Source organism: Electrophorus electricus, chromosome 17, assembly GCF_013358815.1.
Source record: "Electrophorus electricus isolate fEleEle1 chromosome 17, fEleEle1.pri, whole genome shotgun sequence".
Taxonomy (NCBI): domain Eukaryota; kingdom Metazoa; phylum Chordata; class Actinopteri; order Gymnotiformes; family Gymnotidae; genus Electrophorus; species Electrophorus electricus.
The window spans coordinates 13,701,386-13,718,026 of NC_049551.1; positions in this window are offsets into that span (position 1 = coordinate 13,701,386).

The following is a 16,641-nucleotide window of genomic DNA, read 5'->3' on the forward strand; positions in this document are numbered from 1 at the left end:
CCTAGGAGTGTTGTAGCCTTGCATTTCAACATCGTTCACTAAGCAGCACCCAGCCACACTCCCACGGACCGTGTGTGGGCGTGTGTACACGGGTATGTGGAAGGGTAGGTGGAAGTACTTGGATGTGGCCATTTCACTAATTAGAGTAATGAATCCAGGGTGGCGGGTGTGTATTTGTGTGTGCGTGTGAGCACTCACTCCGCCGGCAGGAGGTACGGAGCTGGGAGGCGATCCCGGGGCCCAACGGCGGAAAGCCACCGCGGCTTGCCTAAAGAGCTGCGTGTTTCTCAGCCCTTACCTCGACAGCGCCTCTCGTTGGCCCCTCGTGGAGAGTAATTAAAGCAGAAACATATGGAAATTACTGGACACGACTGTGATTAAATAAGGCGAATGATTATCCCGCCTTGAGGAAAAAAAAGCACATTATGCTCTTTTCAAAGCCATTTAGTGACTGTGATAAAAAAAAGGGAAAATTCCAGTGTGGGTCATGATCCAGTGTAATTATCCTCCTTGTCCTGCTTGCTTGGCCAGCCAGCTGGGCTGTGGTAAGCACTGACCTGGACTTAACTTGGTTAATGATAGAGGTGACCACTATTCTGTCCCATCGACACCACTCTCTAGGTTTAACCTATTCTGGGTCGTACTGGAGCAGGATTTGACCCCACAGCACTGTAATCCCGGCCTGTGTGAAAAGCTTCAAAGTGCCAGCTTGGACTCCTCGTCCTGCGAAGCGCTGGGTTTGACTCGTCCTTTTTACACTGTAGTGTCAACCTGACGCAACTGCTTCTGAGTTTTGAATCACAGGGTTCAGCTCTTTCACACTGTATTTCTAAGCAGAGACAAGTAGTTTGATGCCGTTTTTGAATCACTAGGTTTGATTCCTCTGATTCCAGCCTGTTTTGTTTTTTTTGTTTTGTTTTTTTTTTTCTTTCCCAGGCAACTCAGAGGGTAGAATGTGGAAAAAAATTCACTCGTTGTCGTTTTTTAATCTGGTGTTTTAGATGTGTGCTCTCTTGCTGTTTGGTGTTTCTAGCTGAGGACTGATGGGTATCATGAGATTGTGGTGTGAGAGGAAAACTTATTTTGTTTCCTAGAGCAAGGCTCTTTTTCCAAGAACACAAACAGTGGGTTTTTTTTGTGGCTAGCATCTCTAGAAGGTGTTTTTTGTACATAGACCTCTCCACCTCCACCCCTGTGTGTGCTGTCAGGCAGGTGACAAGATTAGCATGAATTCCAAAGATAATTGGTAGAAATTGTTTACTGTTCTTGCTGAGATGTTAGTGGTGGTTCGGAAATCTTTCTTTTCCCTCAGAACAAAACACCCAACTTCACTATCCAGGCCCATCATCACTATTCGCCTAAACCTAAAGACAGCTGCCTTGAAAGTATGTCTTTTGCAGGAGAGTAAAAAAAAAACTTGTTATCCTTAATTGTTGGTTATATTTATATAGGACAGAATTGCTTGTGATGCCCTGTTTTTGTACAGTTTTATGTACATGCAAGTGAAGCTTTTTAAATCTTGCGACAAAAAGCCAATGGCATATAAAAATTGTAAAGTGTTTATTGAAATGTGCACATCTTGCCTTGGTTGGACTGATCGTTGGCTGAGTCGGTGTGACCGTGACCGTTCTCTGCCTGCACCATGCTCCTCACCGATCCCCCTTCCCCAGGGCTTTAGCGGACCTCTTTTTTTATGTTTATCGTGAACAGTGGGCTGTCCGAGCTTCCCCGTTTGTTTGAATCCCATGTGTTATGTTTCATTCTGTTTCCGCATGTTGAGAATATACCCCTTGTAATAGGTCCTCCTTAAAAGAAAATTTGTAATAAAAGAGTGAAGAAAACTACTAATGTGCTTGATGTTATTATGCATGATTGAGCTCAGAGGCCAAGGTAACCTAACAATTTTACCCACAGGAAACTATTGATATAGCAGGAAGACAAACAATAATTCTTCCAGTAAATTCAGCCACGCTATTCATCCCCACCTCCGTTGTGGATGCAGGGTATCTCAGCTCCTCAGCCAGACGTCCAGGGCTGTGAAAGTAAAGGGGTTTGGGTTACTCTGCTCACCTGGGACCTGGGAGAAAGCAAAAGCATGCAGTGCTGAGGGAAGAGGGCAGCTAGCCCATCTGAGGGCAACCTGACACTAGCTGTCCATCAATATTAATGTGCTCAGAAAAAGGTCTAACGCAGCAGCAATGAGACTATAGAATTAGCTCATTTAGTTTTCAGCCTCAATGTAAGGACCCAAGGAGTGGTATGTGTGTGTGTGTGTGTATTTTGGCAGGGAGGATCTCAGGGATCCCAACAGTACAATAAAGACAGTGCCATAAAGATAAAACCACAGAGATAAAAGACAATAAATCAATCTGCCTTTTATATTCTACACTTTCTTTATGGAGGGGGTGTCATGGAGTAATTCACCTAACACGAAAAATGATAGCATTCGAAGATGGAAATTAATGGTGCTAGACAACACAAGTAAATAAAAAAAGATATAAATGGGTGAAATGGAGTGTCCATGGTACAAGTCAGAAGGTAACATCAGTAAATTCAACATACAACTAGATAAACAAGGAAAAATATGTGATAAAGATCATTCTTACTAGTAGAAGAGTGGCTGTGACAGTGGAAGAGTGGAAAATTTTGACAGCTACAAAGAGAAATAGAGGGCCAAACCGCCCCCTACCTGTTCACATGAGAACTGCAGCAAAAGCTCCATTAGAGTCTGGGGATTAGTCATTAGCTGAGTCTCCCTGCATTGAAGATAAATGAATCAGATATGCTGCTGCCTTTCCTCTGGTCTTCATTTGCAGGTTCCTGGTAGCTACAGCAACGTGAACATCTCCTAAGGCAGTCCGATTGAAACGGAAGCAGATGGAATAACGAGAGTATCCACGCAACCGTGCAGCAGTTTAAAGGCTAAAGCTGCAAAACAGACTTAGTTAGCTACAGGAACAGAAGCCGCAGCAACAGAAACTGCTATTTTCTCATTCATCAGTCCTCTTATTGTGAATCCCCAGTAGCACCCCTAGTCCTCCCCCGGAAGGTCATGCTTTTACAAGACATCTTTCCTGTGAGCAGCGCTGGTGTCGTGGCATAATTTATTTATTTAATTGTCTGTTTCTTTATTTATTTAAAGTCGCAGGGGCGTTTGTGCTGTAGAAGGCTCCGCAGCGATGCTCTTTCTTCCGAGATGAAACTACCCCGTCGGCTACAGTCGCTGTTGATTCGTCGTTGCCGTGGCAACTTGCCCCCCCCCATCCCTCTCTCTCTCTCTCTCTCTCTCTCTCTCTCTCTCTCTCTCCCACGCTCTTTTGCTCGCCCGCTTCGTTAAGTGCTCTGCTGTCGGCAATTAGAAATGAAACCAGCGGCAGGGACGACTGCCTTTCAGTACACTCTCCAATTAAACGCTGTCAAACAACGTTGTTTTCCCCATACTCAGAGGCATACTCCCCGCATAATAAAGCACATCCCCGACAGTCGCGCTGCACCGACATGAACCTTTTGAGCTGTGTTAAAAAGCGAAAGCCCTGTTCGCCGAATAAATAGTTGGGGAGAAAGTGCAGATCGATGGAGAGCGCGCCATTTCAGCACGCTGCTATAATCATCCCGCAGGACTCGCGCATTCTCATGCTTATGAATTGCTACGCCTTTTTTTAATTTTTATTTTTCGTTTCAGCAGATAATGCATGTCTCTTACCTTAAAACAAGTCCACCTCCAAGAATTGATTGGGCAGTTTCAGGAAAAGAAGATGGTTTACACAACTCGAGCACTTAAACCTCATGGAAAATCACTGGAGTAAAACAGGCTTATTTTCAGCCATTTGTATTACTATCTCCTATATTGACTCTTGTACACTAAAGATGTAATTGCTGTATTAAAATCAATGGAGCAATTTAAACTGTATCATCATTAAAGGAGTTTGTGTGTGAAGTCGATAACTACACTTGAGAGCATTCCAGGATGCATGTCAGACACATATAAACTTTATTAGTTGGAGTAGTGTGGACCGCTCTCCTTCACGTGCACACACGGGCATGCACACAGAGACTCCGGTGAGACTGTGCGTGTGCGTGCGTGCGTGCGTGCCCTTTTTTTTATTTCTTCAAGGTAGGAATGTGGCCCTTTCTTGCTCAATAGCATCTATGAAACATTTCACTAACACATTTACCACTCTATTACCTCCCACCTGAACTCAATCTTCAAATCATCTCTGATCCAGAAATACCTGAGAGCCATCCATCAACACTGACAGGGGCTTCAGTCTTCTCTCCCTCTCCCTTTCTCTCTCTCTCTCTCTCACACACACACACACACACACACACACACACACACACACACACACACCACCTCACATCCCTCACACTTGCATTGCTTCATAGTGCAGGCAATGCAACATCCATAATCTCTATATACTGTCTGTACATATACATTCTGACTCAGCACAGACAGACAAAACACACACACACACACACACATACACACAAACTCTCTCTCTCTCTCTCTCTCTCTCTCTCTCTCTCTCTCTCTCTCTCTCCCTCTTTCTCTCTCTCATTGATCCAACACCATCATCACCCAACCAACAACAGGCATAGCATTTTACAGTGATTGATCTTGAATAGGTATTTGCCTTTTTTACTCATATGCCTTCTCTTGAATATTTGATAAAAACAGCCAATAACCCTTAAAACACGAAAAAGAGGAAACGTTTTGGATACTCAGCAGAATGCCACAAATCTGCAGGAGCAACTGTTAACTGCCCTCCCTCCATTATTGATGCTCGCAGCTTAGATCTGCCGTGCATGCGTGTGTGAATGTGTGTGGGTGCATACGCGTATGTATATGAATGTGCATGTGTGTGTGTGTGTGCATGAATGTTAACGTGTGCACATAGTGTGTGGGTGGGAGAACGTGTGCGCATGTATGTGTGTGTGTGTGTGTGTGTGTGTGTGTGTGTGAGCATACATATGTGTGTGTGGGTGTGTGCATGTGTATGTGTGCACATGTATTTGTGTTTGTGAGTGTGTGCGTGCATGCGTATGTGTGTACACAAATGTGTGTGTGTGTGTGTGTGTGTGCATGAATGTATACGTGTGCACATAGTGTGTGGGTGTGAGAATGTGTGCGCATGTATGTGTGTGTACACTTGTGTGCATGCATATGTGTGTGTGTGTGTGTGTGTGTATGTGTGAGAGAGTATGCATATGTGTGTGCACAAATGTGTGTGTGGGGGGGGGTGTGGGGGTGGGGGGGGGGGGTGGATTGTGCAGCCCATTAAGGCAGGATTATATAAATCACACAGACATGTCTGGGACCGCTGGAGCACCGTGGAGGCAGGAAGAGCTCACTCTCCTTTTCCCCGCCCTCCCAGCACCAGGCACTCACTTAAAACTGCTCATTTCCTTCCCTAAATCCAGCAAACATGACACCCTAGCATTAATCTAATTAGCCACAACTTACTGTCCAAAGGGAATTAGAGCAGTTTGTCTCCTGAAGGGAGCTCCATGTATAACTCAAGGACTGTACGAGTACTCTGGCTGTTTCCCTTCATCCTTGCGGGCCATCTGCTTGGAGGATTTTTGGCTTCGCTCTCTGGGGTTAAGGGCTCGGGTGAAAGGTCATAAGGGTTTGAGCGAGGCTGCCGATACTCCTCTGCGTTTGGATTGCTTTTGGGATCTGACGATACATACCATATGAGCTATTTACGCTGTCATTCCTGATCACACCTGAGAATGCACCAAGGCACTTTTTTTTGTTTTGTTTTCTCGCTTTGGAACTTGTTTTTACTTTCACTCTTTTTACTTGCTGGCCATCAACACTGTTTTGTGTTAGTTAATTCTGACAAATCCCCAATACACCTCCTACTCAACAAGCCGTAGAAAAGCATTGCGCGCTAAAGGATTCCAAAAAACGGTATGCATCTTTGCTACAACCAAGAAGTCACATACATTTCTCTAACACAGTAACAACGTCGCTGCGTCCCACAGGGCCTCCCCTCCACTCCCTGGGAGGCTCAATCAGGGGCCGCCGCACCTGTAACAAGTGACTGGGGCTTCTGAGGCTTCGGAGAGCTCAGAACAACTGGAGTCCTGCTGGGCGGCAGCATAATTGGGGAACGCTTGCGCGTCCTTCCAGCGCCAACCAGGCAATCCAGCACTATTATTCGCTGCTAATTCCGCCCCCTTCTTGCCACTTGTTGCTGTTCCTGCGTCAGTGCTGTTTACTGCTGCCATCCTTTTAAGAGACAGCAGAGCAATAGCAATCAATCCTGCTAGTGAATAACCAGGAACCGAGCATGCAGGATCTGGCGGCAGTGGGAACAGTACTGGCAAGGAGGAGACAAGCAAGAAGCCGAGCTCTCAGACAGCTGTGGGGCTATTGTGTTTTGAGTATTTGCTAAGGGCTTGTATGTCAAATACTGCATAAGATTGATTAAGATCATCTTTTTTTAAAATTTGCCAAATTCAGTAATTAGACATGTTTTGAGCAAAAATGTTTTTGGAAATGTTTTTGATGATAATTTTTAGAAACAATAATCACTTTTATTCAGACTTTTATGACTTTTAAAGTCTTTATGTTATCGGTAGCAATTGCTTGCAGCTTGAGTGCAGCCTGGTAAGGATTTTTGAAAAGGAATCTTAGTTTTTCCAGACCCCTCCTTCCATGTGTTAGAACATTCTGAGTTGAAACTAGACTCACATGAATATTCAGTGTGAACTCAGCATGGCCATGGATTACTGGCAAGGATTAAACAAATATGCACAAACAAACAAACAAACAAACAAGTAGAATATTTGACTTAATCAGCAGTACTTAACATGATGTCAAAATAAACGCATTGAAAGTGAACTGGAAATAAGACAATACATGTCTTATTAGCCACAGGTGGGGAAAACTCTTCTGATTACCTTGTTATGTAGGAGCAGATGTTTGAAAATTGGAAAACTGTTTGCATGAAGACAGTGTCTCTGTGGGAGTATGGGTACAGGTCCCATCATATATTAGCTTTGTAATTTGGAAAGAGCTTGAGGGGTTAAGCAGGCCTATCTGGAAGTGTGTTTTACAGACTTTCTGTTGGTCTCAGTTATTGATTCTATTATGAATTACAATATATTTTCAGTGCAAACAATTATGCACAGTGCTAATTAGATTCAGAGTGTCATGCATGGTTGTCATACAGATTGTGTAATCAATTCAAACCAGCATGCTCCTCAGAAGACAGTTGGCAGAACGTGAAAACCCCAGAAAACTGGCAAAGTCGCCCCTGGCTCACTGCTTTCTAGTCTGAAATCCTTGTATTCGGAGAGACACTTTAAAAGCTCTAATCCGTTGAAGCAGCAAACTCAAGTCTGTGGGGATAACTGAACGAGCTACAGTATATCCCCTTATATAAAGACACTGAACACAGTAAATTAAGAGCGCGTTCAGGGCCTGGGGCAGTGTGCCCCCCCACCCCCCATCCCTACCACCCCCATTGCCCTGTCACCGCCCACATCACCCCCCCTATCACTGCCCCCTCACCACCATTCATGGTCTCTCCTATGTGGTCCGTCTTGTGGGTCAGCCTATTCCTTTTTGGTCCACTATTCTGTCATTGGTTTCTATCCCTGTAACTAGTTTGATACTTCTGCTCCTGGTTAGTCATCTGTTGCTTGTTATGTCAAAAAGAAAACTGTACATTCTTCCCACTAATAGTCAGATATATGTCTTAAACAAACCCCATATCTTGGAAGCTTGGATTAAGTGTGTGGATTAAGTGAGTGAACCTGGTGAGCGAGAACGGTCCTCTCTGGAGAAACGTCCTGACGAGTCTCAGTTGATGAGCAAAGAAACAGGTGTGAAATAAATAAACAGCGAGGGGGGAGAGACAGAAAGCAGAAAGATGGATGTTTTGTTGTGGTAGACACAGGGGGTGCAATTAAGCATCGTGTGTGGGGTTGTGCTATGCGAGTTTGCTGAGAGTCACGAGGGGGGCAAACCACCTTGCTGTGGAGAGGTGCTGATCAAGGAAATGGAGCAGCAGCTTTTGGTGGTCGTTCAGAGGTCCAGCTCAGCCTCCCGTCTCCGTGGGAACGGCCTCGAGCCAAAGCCTTCCTACGCAGCGCCATTTGCTCAGGAACGGACAGCGCAGGTATGCTGCATCCGCTGGTCTGGCGGATGGATACGGGCGCACGCCCCAGGAGCAAAACGGTGTCAGACATCGGCACTATTTTTCGTCATTGTTAGGGTACAGAAGTCCTCCCCCTCCTCCTCCGACCACCTTCCTACCCCCACACATTCCCCATGCACCCCTGCACAACTCCCGGCTTATGGCTTTGCAATGGTGGCCTGAAGAACTGTCGAAAAACGGGCCGCACGCTTTGCTGAGAAATGGTGTAACTGTCAACGAGAGCGGAACTGGCACCTCCCAGAGATGGCCAGACAGGCAACATGATGGAGTGGAGGAGAGATTCTCATTTAGAAGATGAATGCTGACAGGGAGACTCCCTGGGGAGCTGCTCCTTCTGTCCAATTTGAAAACTAAAGGAGAGGCAGTTCTGATTAACCACACACCTGGTCCACTGAGCGACGACTGCTGAACATGGCTGAGAGAACCAGTGATCGGCAATCACCCTTGTACCACTCCTTCAACCTGTAGGTCCGAGAGTTCACTTACTGCTTGGCTCAGTTAAATGGATATTATGCCTTAGTCCAATGCAGCCTGGCTTTAAAGTTGTAAATAGAAGAGTAGTGTCTGTATCTCTCTTCCTATACGCGGACAAGAAGATTTAATGTTATACATGAACACATGAACATTTGAAAGTGTAATTACAAAATGCGTGAACTACTACCTTAAATGACAGATTTGCTTTGCCCTTCTTGAGAAAATAATAGAATTTCTTCTGTCTGTCTCTCACTTTCTCTTTCTCAGACACACACAAACACACACACGCTCACACTCTGATCCTCTCCTCTCATTAGACGCGTTCTACATTCTCCTAGCCTTTTTTTTTTCCTTTTCAGAATAAAATTCTCTTTCCTCTCCTCTCCTCTCCTCTCCTCTCCTCTCCTCTCCTCTCCTCTCCTCTCCTCTCCTCACCGCTCCTCAGTCGATTCCCATCCAATTAAAAGCCCCTTTCGGCACGTCCATCACCTAATCAAACCGCCCCCATTCACCTGTGCGGTTCTGATCCTCTTTAGCTACACAGGCAGAGTCTCACCTTCTCTTCACTCTCACTGCACAAACCTTCACCCTTTCGCTGCAGGTCTCAGCTAAAGACAGCTCCCTCTCTCTCTCTCTCTCTCTCTCTCTCTCTCTCTCTCTCTCTCTCTCTCTCTCTCTCTCTCTCTCTCTCTCTCTCTCTCTCTCTCTCTCTCTCTCTCTCTCCTCACTCTCCCTCTCTGTTTCTCCTCTCATGTCCAAGCTAAATTGGACAGAGAGTTGCGGGTAATTGAAGATCATTGTCTCCTCGGGATGGGAGGCTTTCTTGGTGGCTGGAGCTTCCCTCTCCCTGACCGGCCAATTTCTGACAGTCCTGTTTGTTTGCTCCCCTCCCTGTGGCCCCACCCCCCAACCCCCCCTCCACCGCTGGGTAGAATTGGGTTTCTATTTCCGACCCAGCATGCAACGTCGCCCCTCCACTTCTCATTTGCCTCCTTTCTGCCAGGCAGTGGATCCAGAAGTCCCGTGAGAAGCATCTGTACCAGTTCACCATCAGGGAACCACCTTACAAGCTTTCACTCTGGAAATACAAATAACACACCTCCAGACAGCTCCGCTACCCTGGATACTGCAGACGATATGAGGAGATATGAAAAGAAAAGCTTTTAGACTCACCAGAAGAAAAAAGAAAACATGTGCTTTGAATATCACATGCTGTCACACTGTGTTCTCTTTACTAACTCAATTTTCCCCCAAATGAAAGAAGCACACTGGCTTTGAAAAAGGGTGCGAGAAAGTAGGGCTGGATAACCTCCGAACCACTCTTTTCAAGATTTCTTGAAGGACTGTAAGCCTGTTCTCTTGAGGATAGCTTGTCTTCATGAAGACTTGAAAGTGTGAAAATAAGTTCTCCTTTTTTTGTATAACACTAATCATTTATCCTCAAAGTGCTCCATTGTGGAAGAGTATGGGAAGACAAATTCATTTTTAAATTATCGCTTTTTTGTTACAGCAGAAATGACATGTTTCACTTTTTATAATGAGTTGTTCCTTCACACTCGACTAAACTTGTATTTCTTCTCCACTCGCGTGAAATGGAGGACCTTTTGCCTCACTGTCGTCTCTCTCTCCCTCTGCCTCCGTCTCTACGAATGTGTGTATAGATCTGTCAGGCTTGGTCAGGTTTGACTGATGTGGCCCCAAAAATGAAAATGAATAAAGCGGCAGCATCTGCTTGCAATTACCCCACAGCTGGACATGTCCGTTTCCCCACCACTCCAAACAAATAAATATTTAAAACCAAACTTGTGACAGAGAATGAGATTATTAGTTCATAAGCACGGTTATCTTTATTTTTTCTCTCGTTCTCTTTCTCACACTCCTTCTCTCTATTAATAGTGCTAAGGTACATTTAAATGCCTGTTGTGGTTTGCAATGCTTTGGTGGCACTGGAACCTGCAGATATGAAGCTTTTACCCATAAGGCCTTGGAAGCTGAGTGCTGAGACACTGGATCCTGGTGACAAATCGCCACGCGCCCATGGCAGAGCAAGTGCCCGGCAATATGGCTGCTCATGCAAAGCAGTGTCTCTGGCCGCCGCAGATGAGATTCATATCATGAGCGAGCGCTGTTTCTCCCTTGAGCCGAAGAGGAGCCTGCCTGCTACCGGAGCCTCCCCTGGTTCCATTTTGAAGGCATGTTTCCCAGGAGAAAAGCTGTACGCTATCAGTTATATTCCTTCAGTTTGCTGTTGTGATGAGGTTTTGCGTTTATCATTCATATACCTATATATTCCCCAAATGTAAGCGTGGTTGCTCATCTGAAGGAGGACCGCATTTGCCTGTAACATTTCTCTGATGAAACAGAAAGGCAATATGTAGCAGAACTTTTACTTGCCCAGAAATGTCTTATTCTGAAGGTCGATGTTGGTACAATAATTCCATGGCTTATGTATGCTCTCAACTCGTCTTGTTGGGAGAACTGAAGGTGATTCATATCATGCTCTTGCCTTGGTTTGTATCCACTGATTGTCTGCATTTAGTGGATTTAATGGTATCTCGCCATCAGCTTTTCACTGCGTCCCCCCCGCTTCAACCTGCCCCTCGTCCCCCCCACCTCATCAGCAGCAAATCATTATTTTCCCAGGACCAAGCTTCACTGACCCCTCTCCTGCCGGCCGTTTTGTCCAAGTTGCTTAGACCAGAAATATCCACTGAAAAACTGTGTTCAGTTCAAGCTCTGTTTATCTAATTGGCCACTCATCCTAACCTCTGCCAGTAGGCCAGGATCCTGCTGTGATAAACTTCAACACTTCTCTATACAGCATAACATGGTGCGTGGAGCGAGAGGAGTTTCATTTGGCTGTTGAAGTGAAAGTGCCTCTCGGACATTCCCGCTGTGGCTTCGTGGCAGCGTGAGCCGGGTTTCGTTTTAAGCTCACCGCAGAATGTGCTTTTCATTGACGCACCCCCCGCCGTGATTACGTGGCCAACCGCCGAGACGCGCCTCATTTAGCTCCCTCACGCTGACCGCGGCCGTGGTCACCAGCGGTCAAGACAAAGCAAGCCTGCTTCCTTCGCGAGCTGCCCCTTGTCTTCATCTTCCCGCCCCTAATTACACGGCGGCTGGTGACTAGGAGTCTGGTCTTGGCGTTGTTTACACCTCTCCTGGATGCGTGCCGATGTGAGCGGCTGGGCGCACATGAGCAGAGCGTGTGGCCAGGAGTTAGAACACACCGCGTGTCATCTGTCACAGCGCTCCAACACGGTGACACTCCGCCTCCTCTGGCACTTGTCTAACGGTGGGAGTAGTTATGAAAATTATAGCTGTGCACCAAACAACCGCGCCATTACTCACGTCAAATCAAGTTAGACCCTCATAATTTATAGGAGAATTGTTTACTGATTGTTGTGGAGGCAGGTCTGCGTTGACAGATCGGAGGATGATAACGGGGAAGTACCTTCGTTTATTTTTGGGAGGCTGTTGCAGTCTGTGATAATTATGTGTCAGAAGCACCTTTTGTTGAGCGTATGGAGGGTGTCACCGAGGAGACTGAGTGGGCTTTTTTGAGGTATGGATACAGTGAATGTGGCTTTCGATGAATGATCATGAAATGCGCGAATTAAGAGAGGTGTCTCAGGGATTTAAAAAAAAAAAAACAACCGGCAGATTGTATTAGACAGAAATCAGGGGTACAGGCAGGGAGAGAGAGGGAAAAAAAACAGTGCATACATGCTGGATAGGAAGAAGGGAAAGTCCTTCTTAAATCAAATAGATCAATTGCCTCGAGTCAGAATCTATCAGACTGAGCACTAGGCTTGTCATCACGTTGGTAATATTATGCCCTGTCATCATGTGCATGTTTATGCAGTGTTGAATTTGGTATGCCGGGCTCGGTATCACTATGTTGTGCACTGTCGATCCGCATTGCCTGTGTATTTGCAATTGGCGAGTTCATTGTATATTCTGACACGAATGGGCTTCGTCTCCGCTAATGTGCCCGCATGTGCTGTTGGCAGGCCCCCTTGTACGTGGTTCCGTGCGGTGTTGGCAGGCCTTTCTAATGTGATTGTGTATGCGCCGTGGAGCATGGGGGCCTGATGCGGGAGACGCCGCTACAGAGATGTCGCAGTGAAGGAGGCATGGACCGCCGTAATGTATTTACTCTGTAATTTGTGTCTCTGTGAGAGGCCATATATCCTGTTTAAGAGTGACACCTCTCGTCCCCGTGGTCAGGCGAAGAGCCGCCGGGCTGCTGGAGTACTCGCCGCCGCACACTGATGGATGTGCTCCGTCAAAGGCTGTTCCAGCTGCAGCATACCCCCCCCCCCCCACACACACACACAGACAAGTTCACACATACACCTACACACACACATACGCACATGAATTTCCACACGTGCATACACATGCATGCCCACATACACCCACACGCATATCCACAACATTCTCATAGCCACACACATGCATGCACACACACACACAAAACCATCGCAAGACAAATCATGATTCACTCCATATAAGTGCAATAATTCCGCCCACAGTTTTTCGTGAATGACATATATTTACAAACACTTGTGTGCATGCACGCATGCAAATACACAGTCACAAATAGATAATCAGGCGTGCTCACAAGGATACACAAACTACAGCACACACTCACACAGACACACACAAGCACTCACAATTATACACAAACACGTGCATGACAACAATTAATGCAAAATCTGTCAGCACCATGAAGGAAAGTGCACACATCAATCACATGCTTGCCTATTCTTCAGTAGCACACCATGGCAGCTCTCTGTCACCATGGTAACACATAGTGTACTACCAGATAGTTCCTCTCATCTTCAAAGACTCTAGGAATCCACATAGTCGCTGCATGCAAGGTTTTTAACACTGTGGACTAAGCTGTTAGTCTTATCAGCACTGCAAGCATGGTTCCTGCTAATCCAAAAGGAGAAATGACAAATTAGTTCTTTTATTTTATTTTATTTTTTTTTTGTGCTGGCAAAGTTTTATGTTTACAGCGAAAGGTAGAGCAAGCAAGAAACCACTTCAATGTGTGCAGAGTAAATTTACTTGTTGCAGAAGTGAAAAAAAAATCTATTCACACTTTGCCTCCTACACATCAATTATGTAAGTCTCTTGATTGCTAAAAGCTACAAAAGCTCTTCGATTTTCTCTGTCAAACAAGTCGAGATATAGTTTGCAGGTAAGGAAACTCTGCTGCTAATTTGTAATGAGTGAAGAGTTACACCAATAGTTTGACAAATCTGTATAAGTAAGTGCTCCGCTTACAATATATGAGGATAAGGATTATAGCTCAGCACAGGAAGAGAGACTGAAAAACCTGCCTGGCGAAGTTCGCCGTGAACTCCAGACAGAGTGCGGAGAGGCTGAGCAGCTTCACGGCCGTGGACCTGACAAGCTACGCCAAGGCTGTCACATCATCGCCTTGTCAGTAGATAGCAGGCGTGTACATGATTCATGTGCACGGATTATGATGTGCCTGTAATTGACGCGCTGGAGAGACTGAAACGGTGAGCTTCTCTGTGGGATCAGTGGCTCGCTAGAAACCCGCCAAGAGTCTCCTTGGCAGGGCCTCTTCGCTTCCTGCCTGCTGCTCGGAGGAAGAAAAAAAAAAGCCCCACATCTCCCAGTGCCTGCCCCGGAACGACTACCTTATCGTCCCTCATCAACGCCTTTCATCTCGTGTCTGCGAGCTTCTGCTGGTGTCTTGGAATGGTTACTGTACAAACGCAGCTGCAGGTTCCGGGCATGTGCTCACGTGCTAGCCATCGCCTGCAGAAGGCCCAGGAGGGAAGAGTAAGGAAAGAAAAGAAGTGTCAGCAGCCGCGTTTAAAAAATGCAGCAGATTCAGCTAAAGGAGATAAATCCTTGTGGTATCGGAATCGATGTGCGCTGCTCTCCGGAAGTCTCGGGTGGAAATCGAGACGGCCCGGGCTGATCGCGGGATGGATCACGAGCCGCTTGGCCCAGGGGTCTGACGTCTGGGTAAAATCCACAGCCTAGCTTATCCACATGCTCGGTTTCGGTCCCACATTAAAGAAACAAGGATGCTGTCTGAGTCAGTTCCGATGGGTGCCAGTAAAAAGAACAGTTCCAGCTGAAAAGCCGGCGATCTTTTATTTATGCCTGCTAATGCGGTGGAGCTGTTGTGGGTTTAAGCGGCACATGAGGATACTGAAAAAAGCTCAAATGGATGCTAAAGAGCATGCGGTGAATAGTTGAGAGCAGAGCTAAAAGGCTCTCTTTTAAACGTAAAAAAAAAAAAAACCTCTCCAAGCCTCATTTAGATTAAAATGTCGACCTCTGATAAAGAATGCTCACACCGTATTTTAGTCACTTAGAGCTTGTTAAATATTTCTCGGAGTGCACTGGAGTACCTGTGGACCAGTAGAGAGTGGAGTCTTGGGGCATGGAGCCCTCTTACACTCTTTGTCACATTTCCTCACACAAAAATACTCTTAAAAGCTCACACTTGAATGGGGGTGCTTTTTAATAATTTGAAAGAAAAATATAGGTTATGTAAATTACCAGGTTCAGATTAAAATCTCCAAAATAATTATGTCAACTATTTTCAAGAGAAAAGAAACTGTCATTTTAAAAAAAACATGGCATTATACCATTTTTTTTCTTTATTTATTCATTTGCAATATGTGCATATTCCTCACTACTTAGCTATTGCAGTTCAGACTATGAAAGCTAGCTGTAAAGCTGAAGCCAGTGTGCACCTGCTAAAAATGGACACTCACTGTGTGAAACATATTAGAAGCATTCTATGAGTATGTATCTGACCAAGCAGACCAGAGAGCACGAAGTCCAGGCAACAAGGTGTCACAAAAAAGTTATCGAGAGTGAAATTTATGGATCGGGCTTATTGATTTTGCGAGTTGGGCCTAGAGCGGGGAACCTGCAGCTTTCACTATTGGCTGATAAGCCACTTTGGTCTCATCTAGTTACTTCTGGGTCACGCAAACATCTTTGAGAAGCCAAAGGACCCCAGCCAAAGCCTGGCAGATGCCACGCCAAGTCTTTTGTTTTCAATTTAAGAAGTCAGTCATCATCCACTTCCACCAACTCCTACTGAGTGAATTTCCTCCATCACATACACAAACTGAGTGAATTTCTCCCTAAACTGTAGGATGAGCTATTTAAATGTTTGCTTCTACATGCAACTTTCCTATGCCACACGTTGTTTGGTCTTCATAAAGAAGACTTTTGAACTGAGCCAATGCGCAGGAGTCCCGATAATGATTAGTCGTAGCGATGTATGAACTATAAGAATGGCACAACTTTAAGAAGGCCAGTTTTGTGAGTGTTTCCCAAAAGCTTTAATTTCATAAACTATGAACGAGTTTTAAGTAGTTCTTTGTTGATTCTGCCTCTGCACCTGTGCTGGAAAAGCACCGCCAGTCAAAAACGGAACATACATTTTCTAATTATCATACAACAAAACTAATTAAATAATTGTTATACAATCTAATAATAATTTAAATGTCTGGTGTGAAAAATATGAAAAACATGAAACATGCCATTCCTACCTATCGCATATCAAGCCTATGCAGGCACACAATTAACCTTTCATGCAAAGATGCAAGATTAAAATCATAACATTATTTTTCAATGTTCCTTGTATTTCCTTATTTATCTTTCAGATGGTGGGCATGAGTTTGGTGAAAGCAATCTTGCACTCTAATAAATGTGTCATGGCAAGGCCCCCTCCTTCTAGATTCTTCCCTATGTTTATTTGAAATCGGGTGTGTGTGTATATGTGTGTGTGAGTCTTCACCTTCATGGACACACACCTCCCATGTATCACACCTGGTCCTTGTTTTACATTATTAATGTGTGTATTTAAGGTCCTGTTTGGTCATTATGTTCGCAAAACCTGTTTGCTAGCATTGTTTCATGTTGCTCACATTTAGCGTTTTTCTCCCGGTGTTTTAGCTTCATTTTTGCGTGTCGT